Source organism: Prunus mume, linkage group LG8 (assembly GCF_029339155.1).
Source record: "Prunus mume cultivar Tortuosa linkage group LG8, ASM2933915v1, whole genome shotgun sequence".
Taxonomy (NCBI): Eukaryota; Viridiplantae; Streptophyta; class Magnoliopsida; order Rosales; family Rosaceae; genus Prunus; species Prunus mume.
The window spans coordinates 19,389,376-19,399,148 of record NC_142705.1 but is presented as its reverse complement, the minus strand read 5'-3'; the positions used below and the strand labels follow the sequence as shown (position 1 = coordinate 19,399,148).

The window sequence follows — 9,773 nt, the reverse complement described above, 5'->3', positions numbered from 1 at the left end:
AATGGTGCCTTTGGATAAGAAAAGATGCAAAATGGTGCAAAAACGAGCAGACTGAGTTAGCAACTCATTTCAGCCTTAACGTCTTTCTTCCAACTTGGATTGGCCCAAATAATATGTGGTTGGAAAGATGAGAGTCTGAACTTCAAAATGGACTACTCAAATGTATCAATTGATTAAACTGACCCCAATCCGTGGGCCCATCAAAATACACATCAAATCAGCCACACATGGGAGACAATATAGCATGGAAACTCAGAAGGATGGGCAGCTGACATTCCTAGAGACATGGGCAGCTGACATTCCTAGAGGCATGGGCTACACATCAAATCAGCACACATGGGAGACAAAGCAGCATGGGAACCTAATGGGCAGCCCAGGCAATTGGGAATAGCTAGGAATGGATGTGCTTCACCAGCCAAAGGGGAGTACGAAATTTTACTCTATAAATAGAGAGATGTACACTCATTCAAGAAAGAGTCACTCCATTCAGCCTAAAATTCACTTCAGCCATCCTCTAACACTCTCATCCTTCCCAAACACTCCATTCAGCCCAAAATCACCAAAACAGCTCCAACAAGCCTTCCTTCCATTTCCCTACGAATTTCCTCTTTCTCTGCCATCACCAATCACCCAAACTCATCCCAAATCACCTCTTTAGTTGCCATACTCTAGATGTGAGGAAGCTTTTGGAGCAGCATTAGACGTGGAGAAACACTTGGAGAAGCCTTGGACACTACAAGTAACTTCAGAAATGGGTTTTTCCACTCTTATTGCATTCATTATGTTTTCTCATTTTTGTTTAAGTTTCATTTTCATTATGAGTAGCTAAATTCATAACTAGGACTTCGATGTAACCTTACATGAAATTCTGGGTTTACAAGTTGAAGTTTTGAGTTTCAAGTTTGATTCATGATTCATGTTCTTATTCATTATGCTTATCAGTTAATATGCTTGTTTGGATGATTGATCACCATTAGAACTTGTATATTAGCTATCTTGGTTTGATTCAAGAGTAGACACCATGCTTTGATTCGAATTGAACTATGAATAAGAAAAGTATGTCCGGACATTCGACAACAGTGGATTAGATACATGCTTGGTTGTTTAAATTGTTCTTCTATGCTTAATGGGTTCCTAATGCTTAATTTAGATTAGACAACAAATGATCAAGTTAGGGAATTAGGAACACAAGGTTAGGACCAGACACCATGGCCTAATCATACTTTAGCTAGAATCAATCTTTGAATCCGAATTAGACTTGTCACTTGACTCCTTATAACTCAGAATTGAATTGTTATGGTGAATCGAATGCCCTAGTGTCCCAATCTGTTTTCCAGCCAACAAAATCACTCTTTGTTACATTTGCTCACTTTGCTTTTGTTTGAAATTTCGTTTTGCCTCATTTGTTCAACAATTACAATCACTCTTGCTTTAAATTCTATTTTAGACTTAACCTCCTACTTTCTTGAATTTGGTAATCTAAGTACATAACTAATTTTAACTTCTCAGTCCTCGTGGGTACGACCTCGTACTTGTCTTGCTATATTACTAATTGGCCCGTACAATTGCGAGTTAACATTTTAACAACAAATTTTGGCGCCGTTGCCGGGATTGAATGAAAGTTCTTCCCTGGTTATGTGCCCAAGGTTACCCTATTCTTTTAGTAGTACTAATTAACTCAAGTTATTTTCTGTTTCAGGTAGTTTATGTCTAGAAATCCCTTACTTGAACAAGTGAGGTCTTCATTCCAATGTTCGAGATCTTTGAACACAGGACCATCTTTGCAACCAAACCGGGTGATCTCTGAAATTCAGAATCGTCTAGAAAGAGAGTTGGCAACTGCGAAAGAGCAAGCCATTGCCACATTTGAAGGTCTTGCCATCCATACTGACCTCCCAGGTTCTTCACCTTCAAATTCGGAATCAAGTTCAAACCAAGAAGAAGAAGAAGCGGCCAATGAGTTCATGGTAGACCTTGATATCCCAACAATTCCAGCATCCCCTTCAAGCATCTTGCTGCCCACCGCAGCTCGAAACTATGAGCTTAAATCTTCTCATCTTAATATGTTGCCTTTCTTTTATGGTTTACCGAATGAAGATCCATTAACCCATATAAAGGATATTTTTAATGCTGTGAGCTCTTTTCCCTTGACAGGTGTGACGGAAGATCAACTTCGAATGAGACTGTTTCCTTACACTTTGAAAGATAAGGAGAAATATTGGTTGAATTCTTTGAAGCCTGGTTCATTCACGACTTGGGGAGCCATTCAAAAGAAGTTCTTAGAGAAATACTTCTCCACGCAAAAAACCGACATACTTAGGGACAAGATCTTACTATTTGCACAACAAGATGATGAGTCATTTTGTGAAGCATGGGAGAGATTCAATGGGCTGCTCAATCAATGTCCTCATCATGGGATTCCATTGAAGCTTCAGATGCGTATGTTTTATAAAGGACTAACCCCCTCTAGCCATAATATTGTCACTAATTTTGCAGGTGGTTCTTATAAGACTAAGACTCCAGAAGAAACATATGAACTCTTTGAGGAGATAGCAATGGAGACCCAACACACCGATACAAGAGGTAAACGTATTGTTGGTGGTTCTAATGATTCTTCCAGTGTGCAAATTTCCAAATTGGAACAAAAGCTAGATGTCCTCCTTGCATTGAACTCAAGAAACCCTTCAAAGGAAGTGTGTAGCATCTGTGAAACTCATGATCATCCTACCATTTCTTGTCCCCTTAGGGCTGCATATCCAGAATTTGTGCAAGAGCAAGCTAAGTTGGTGAATTCCTATAGCCGAGGTCCAATAAATGATCCATATTCTCAAAGTTATAATCCAGGTTGGAGGAATCATCCAAACTTTTCATGGAGGAATACACAGAATCAAGCGAATCGCCCTTCACTCCAAAGGCCACAACAATCATCATCGTTGGAGGATACAGTGAAGCAAATGGCAATCAACCAATCCAATTTCCAGCAAACTACACAAGCTGCCATCTCCAAGTTGGAAGTCCAATTAGGCCAGATAGCTACTGAAATAGCTCAAAGAGAACCTGGGAAATGGCCAAGCCAAACTGTGATCAATCCAAAAAACCAAGAAGCCAAGGTCGTTCATGTGCTCAGATCAAGTAAGATTGTTGATAACATAGTTGGTTCTGATCTATCAAATGATCTTGTGGTTGTAGAGGATGAAGATGAAGAGGAAACCACAGCTGTGGAAGGAGAACAACCCAAAATGTCCCAATCTGCTCATAAGGCCAAATCTGATTCTCCGGAACCCAATCCATTTCAATTGCATAATGATAAGGTCATAATTTCACACATTTGCATGCCTTCTTTGCTTAGTAATTTTGTTTAGCTTCTCTTTATTTTGAGTCTCTTACCTATGTTTGTGTGTTTTGTAGGTTAAGACAGCAAGAGATCACATTTTACGCAATCCATGCTTGATAAGGGCTGATTAGGATAAGAGGAATATGAGCTAAAGGACAAACCCAATTTGGGCAACACTCCTTGTCGGTCCAGTTTCGTGGGTCATCTTGCAGACCTCATTTCAGCAACTTACACAGGTCAGATGAGGAGACATCCTTGACTACTACAAAAAAGGAAAAACACGACGGGAATTCACCGTCGTGTATTCTGTTTTCAAATGGTCGTGGAATCCACCGACATCTTTTCATAACAAAACCACGACGGTGAATAACCGTCATTGTTAAAACAAAAAATGTCATCAAAAAATCAAAACCGATGTCTTTGTGCTGCAAAAAGACATAAAAAAACATCGAGGATGAGAATAGACGACCAACTCCAATGAAAAATGTCGTTAAAAAGGAAACATATGACATATATTAACAGAACATGGCCGTTAAATAAATATTTAACGACAAATATAAATATGACGTCTTTACAATCATAATAGACGACGTTATTGACACCTACTACGTCACAACATTTCCAACAACCGTCGTAAAATGAATTTTCCACTTCGATTTTTCTATGAATTATGACGTGGAAATAGATGTCAGGGTCATTACTTACGACACATGTATTTACAGAGACGACGTTGAAATGGATAAACAACGTCGGTTCCAAATAAATGAGAGCCGTATTACAGAATTTATACGTCATATTTTTAAAATAAACGACGTGGAAAAAATGATGGGGTCATTAATTACGACACAGTAATATATAAGGACGACGTTGTCGTCTATATACAACGTCGGTACCATGAAAAATATCGTCGTCTTTAATAATTTATACGTCTTTATTAATAAAACTGACGTCGTCTAATTCATATATCTTAACGTCGACAAATTTAATGAAATTCAAATACCGTCGTAAAATATATTTTCCACTTCGATTTTTCTAGGAATTCTGACGTGGAAATAGATGTCAGGGTCATTACTTACGACGCATGTATTTACAGAGACGACGTTGAAATGTGTAAACAACGTCGGTTCCAAATAAATGAGAGCCGTATTACAGAATTTATACGTCATATTTTGAAAATAAAGGACGTGGAAAAAATGATGGGGTCATTAATTACGACACTGTAATTTATATGGACGACGTTGTCGTCTATATACAACGTCGTTATAATGAAAAAGACCGTCGTGTTTAATAATTTATACGTCTTCATTAAGAAAATTAACGTCGTTTAATTCATATATCTTAACGTCGAAAAATTTAATGGACTTCAAATACCGTCGTGAATTCATTCTTTTCCACTTCATTTATGAAAGAACATACGACGTGGTATATTCATGACGATGTCATCTTTTGTAACGTTCAGGTTAAAATTCTTGTCTTTTAGACGTCGGTATTATGGGATTGGAGTCGTGTTATTTTGAATTACATGGCGGTTCTTTATGCTTGTCCAACGTGTTATCCTGAATAACTGTTTCACAATAGCATCGTGGTTCTTCATTGTTACGTTGCTTTAAGACGTCGGTAAATATATTGCGGTCGTTGAATGCTCCAAAACGTCGTTATTTATTAGAACAGACGTTTGTTTTTCACATTTTTATCAAAACCGTCGTGTTTGTAATCTGCAACCAGTAATTTTTGTACTGATTGTTTTGTGGCCAAAACCTGTATAATGAAAGTGAAGAAATCACATTACAATATATTACAAAATTAATGTCATACACTGCCAATTACATAAAGCATCATTCAACCCATATATCTTCACACCCATCTCGAATATTTTGACTCCCTAACTCAACCACCACTTCATCAAATGTGTCAACATTTGGCATCCCTCTAGTAAATGGCTCACACTCAATTCTCACATCACCTAAGACATCATCACCAATAACATCATTGTATTCTCTATTAGGCATTGATAACACTACCGACCAACCATGATGCATTGGGTCGTCAACAAAAAATACTTGTTTGACTTGAGAAGCCAAAACAAATTGGTCATTCCTATGTCCAATTTTACTCAAATCTACAAGGGTAAATCCAAGTTCGTCCACTACAAGACCAGAAGTATTATCAATCCAATCACACCTAAAGACTGGGATTGTAAACTTTTGGTTGTCAAGGTCCCAAATTTCTTGAATGACACCATAGAAACCCATATTTGAGAGAATTGGGTTTTTATCCTTGGCACTAGCAACTTGCATAGTATGTGCAAGTAAATAAACTCCACTATTTTGAGTTGTCCGCACATCATCTTGTGCCTTGATGTTGAATTTAATACCTTTAATGAGATAGCTCCTATATAATGGCACTGCCATGTTTGGACCAGTTGCTATCCACCTTAAATTTTCTGATACGCCATGATTGTCTTCCTCATTAAGTTCACTTTGAACCTGCAAATTAATCATAACTTAATTCAATCTAACATAGAAATAAGAAAATTAAAAGTCCAATATGTTATTCAATAACATATACCTTGAAGCGTAGCCATTGAATGAAAGTGCTATTGTGCTTATCCTGCAGCCACTTTGTTCTCTTTCTAAATTTTGGATAAGCGGTCTTAATGTGGATCATATGTTGCCTACATGACACACAAAATTCAAGTATTACGGTCCCAAACATATAAGATAAACATAAGAAATAATTTAAAATGGAAACTTAAAGAATAACTCATACGTACTCGATATAAGGTAGGACTTCCTCCGTATTCTCCAAGACATATAGATGTGCTTGGTTCAACAGTCCCGATCAACTACGCTCACTGTGCAACCTGATAATGGCTTTGAAACTCCCATCGTTTGGCTTGAAGGCACTCCAACTGTACTAACATCGGATAAATGCTCGGTATAAAACTCTACAGCTTCTTGACTATATACCGCTCAGCAATGCAACCTTCGGGACGAGTACGATTCTGAACATACCCCTTTAGCACTTTCATATATCTTTCAAACGGAATACATCCATCTAAAATATACTGGCCCACATAGACGAACTTCTCTGACAAGATGTACTACTAGATGAACCATGATATCAAAGAATGAAGGGGGAAAGTACTTCTCAAGCAAACACAAAGTAACTACTACATCTTCTTCCAACTTATCTAGCTTGGAAACATCAACAGTCTTTGCACATATAGCATTGAAGAAGAAGCACAAACGAGTTATTGCATACCTTGCGGGCTTCTCCAAAACAGAACGAATTGCCACAGGGAGCAATTGTTGCATTAAGGTATGACAATCATGTGATTTAAGGCCAAGAAGTCTTGAATCTTGTAAAGATACAAGATTTTTTATATTTGAAGAATAACCTTCAGGGACCTTCATACCATAGAAAGAATTGCAAACCTCTATCTTCTCTGCTCTTGACAAATTCCAAGGCCCGGGAGGCAAACGAGTACGTCTTTCTCCATACTCGGGTTGCAAATCAGTTTTGACCCCATATTCAATAAATCTAATCGAGCAGCAATCCCATCTTTATTTTTTCCAGAGATCTCCAGCAATGTACCAATGATACTATCGCAAACATTCTTCTTAATGTGCATAACATCTAGGACATGCCTCACAGGAAGGTATTTCCAATACTCGAGATCAAAGAATATTGATTTCTTCTTCCAACAAACTCTGTCACCATCTTCAACCATATGCAGCACTTCTTCTCCGGTTAATGGCTCAGAGGCGTGCCATATTCAGTTTCCCATTAAAAGCTGCATGTTGCCTCCTATATGGATGATTGATTGGTAACCATTTTCTATGCCCAATGTAACAAATTTTGTGGCCATTTTTCAACCTGTGACTAGGTGTATCATCGCCGCATATTGGACAAGCTTTATATCCTTTAACAACACAACCAGATAAGTTTCCATAGGCGGGGAAATCATTAATTGTCCACATTGATGCAGCTCTAAGTGTAAAGTATTCTCCATTATGTGCATCATACACTCCTCCAATCTCATCCCACAAAGATGTTAAATCATCAATCAAAGGCTCCAAGTAGACATCTATATCATTTTCGGGCTGTTTAGGACCGGAAATCAATAAGGTCAACATCATGAACTTTCGTTTCATGCACAGCCATGGAGGGAGATTATATGTAACTAAGATAACTGGCCAGCAACTATATCTGCTACTTAGAGAACTGTGGGGATTGAATCCATCAGATGAAAGAGCCAATCTCAAGTTTCTCGGCTCATTACCAAACTCGGGCCATTTATCATCAAGAAGTTTCCAAGACGGGGAATCCGCTGGATGAGACATATAACCGTCAATTGATTTTCTAGCAGCATGCCAAGTCAAACTCTTAGCGGTCTCATGTGATCGAAACATCCTTTTAAACCTTGGAATTTGAGGAAAATACCACACCACCTTCGCTGGCACACCCTCTTTCAAGATTGAATCTTTGCCTTCCTTCCACCTTGAGATACCACAAGTAGGACAATGAGTTAAATCCTCATACTCCTTCCTACACAAGATGCAATCATTGGGGCATGCGTGCATTTTCTCATAACTCAGCCTCAATGCACACAAAGTCTTTTTTGCCTCATACATAGAGGCCGGTATTGTATTTCCTTCTGGAAGCAAATTGCCTTGAAGTATAAATAATTCTGTAAAACAGACATCACTCATCCCATGTTTTGCCTTCAAATTATACAACTTCACTAATGCCGATAACTTCGTGTACTTTCTACAACCAGGGTACAATGGTTGATCTCCATCCCCAATCACATTGGCAAACTCATAAGGATCAGATCCAAAATCACCAAAATCATTATTATCCATCTCTATTTCTTCAGACACAAAACTGTACCAACTATGGTCATCATCTTCTTCAACATTTCTACTAGGATTAGTAGTTGCTTCCCAAGGTTCTCCGTGAAATGTCCAATTCTTAAAGCTTTGGTCAACTCCATTAAAGTATAAGTGATCCCTTATAATTTCAACCCCAAATAATTTCAAATTAACACATTTAACACATGGACAACGGATATGTGTTGTAGTTAGAAGATTTTCTACAGAAAAGTTCAAAAATGCTTCCACCCCTAACTCATATGCCTTCGATCTTCTATCCGAGTGCATCCATGACTTATCCATCTCCGACACTATACCCTATTATATATAATAAAGTGAAAAGACAAGCAATGACAATCACTATAGCAGATTATATAAAGTCTAATAGCAAGTAATATACAACAGAGACGACGGTTTTTAAACAAAAACAGACGTATTTTACATATATAGACGACGGATTTTCAACAAACGTCGTCTAATTATAACCACGACGGTAGTTAAATAACACCGTCGTGTATAAGTAATAACAACGACGGTTTAAAGTAAAACCGTCGTATGCCTAAAACGCGTCGATATCCAGTTTATTTTCAAGATCCCAAAACCCTATTAAGAACACAACATATATATGAAACCAAGCATGAAACCAACATATACATGAAACCAACATATACTAAGCATGAAAACAATAAATCCATTCCCAATTCAACATAACAGAGAGTGATTAAAAGACCCGACAACATGAAATCCATTCCCTATTCAACATAACAGAGAGTGATCAAGAAAACATTAAACAGAAAATCCATGAACCCATACCTCCAACAACATTATTAACAGATCGCAAAACATATACATAAAACCCTTTAACAAAACAACGTAATATCATTCAATGAATTTACATGGGGAAGAGAGGGTTTGTACTTACAGGTTGGCAGAGCTCACAGATTATGACCAAATTGGATTTGACACAGCCTGGAGAGCCCAACTTTGAATTAGAGATGAAGTGAGAGAGCGAAATGTTATGTTGCGCGAAATCTAAAAATTTTAGGGTTCAGGGTTAGAAGTATAAAACTAAGAGCCAAATCTGAAAATTTTAGGTCCCGCGAATATTTTAAGAAAGCGCGCTCTTTAAAACATCGACCGAAAAAACAAACGTCGTTAAAATTTCACATTAAACATGACGCTTATTACATTAAGGACGTCGTGGTAAAACTATGTACGATGCAAAATCAAACAGAAGTCGTCAAAACTATAAAAACCACGTCAGGTTAAGTAATTAACGACGTCGTAAATAACAATAAACGACACGTATAAACGAGAACGTCGCTTAAAAGAGAAACCATGGCGGATTTTTCACCATACGACGTAAAGTCAATATTCCACGACTCAATCACCGTCGTTAAAGGTAATACCCTAAACTTTAAAACCATAAATTATATATTTGTAAAATTTAATTTTATACAATAATTTATGGTTTTACAGCCTAATATATAACAAACATAAATCCTAAACCCCAAAAATTATACTTTAACCCTAAACCTAATAAATAACAACCCTAAACCCCA

The 9,773-nt window shown here is 37.5% G+C and overlaps 1 non-coding gene across 1 annotated transcript; it reads right to left on the bottom strand.

Moving 5' to 3' along the window:
* Window positions 1-2,312: 2,312 nt before the first annotated feature.
* LOC148914968 (small nucleolar RNA R71) lies at window positions 2,313-2,419 on the bottom strand. Its single transcript, XR_016123031.1, has one exon. It is a non-coding gene; the product is annotated as a small nucleolar RNA R71 (small nucleolar RNA).
* Window positions 2,420-9,773: the final 7,354 nt, after the last annotated feature.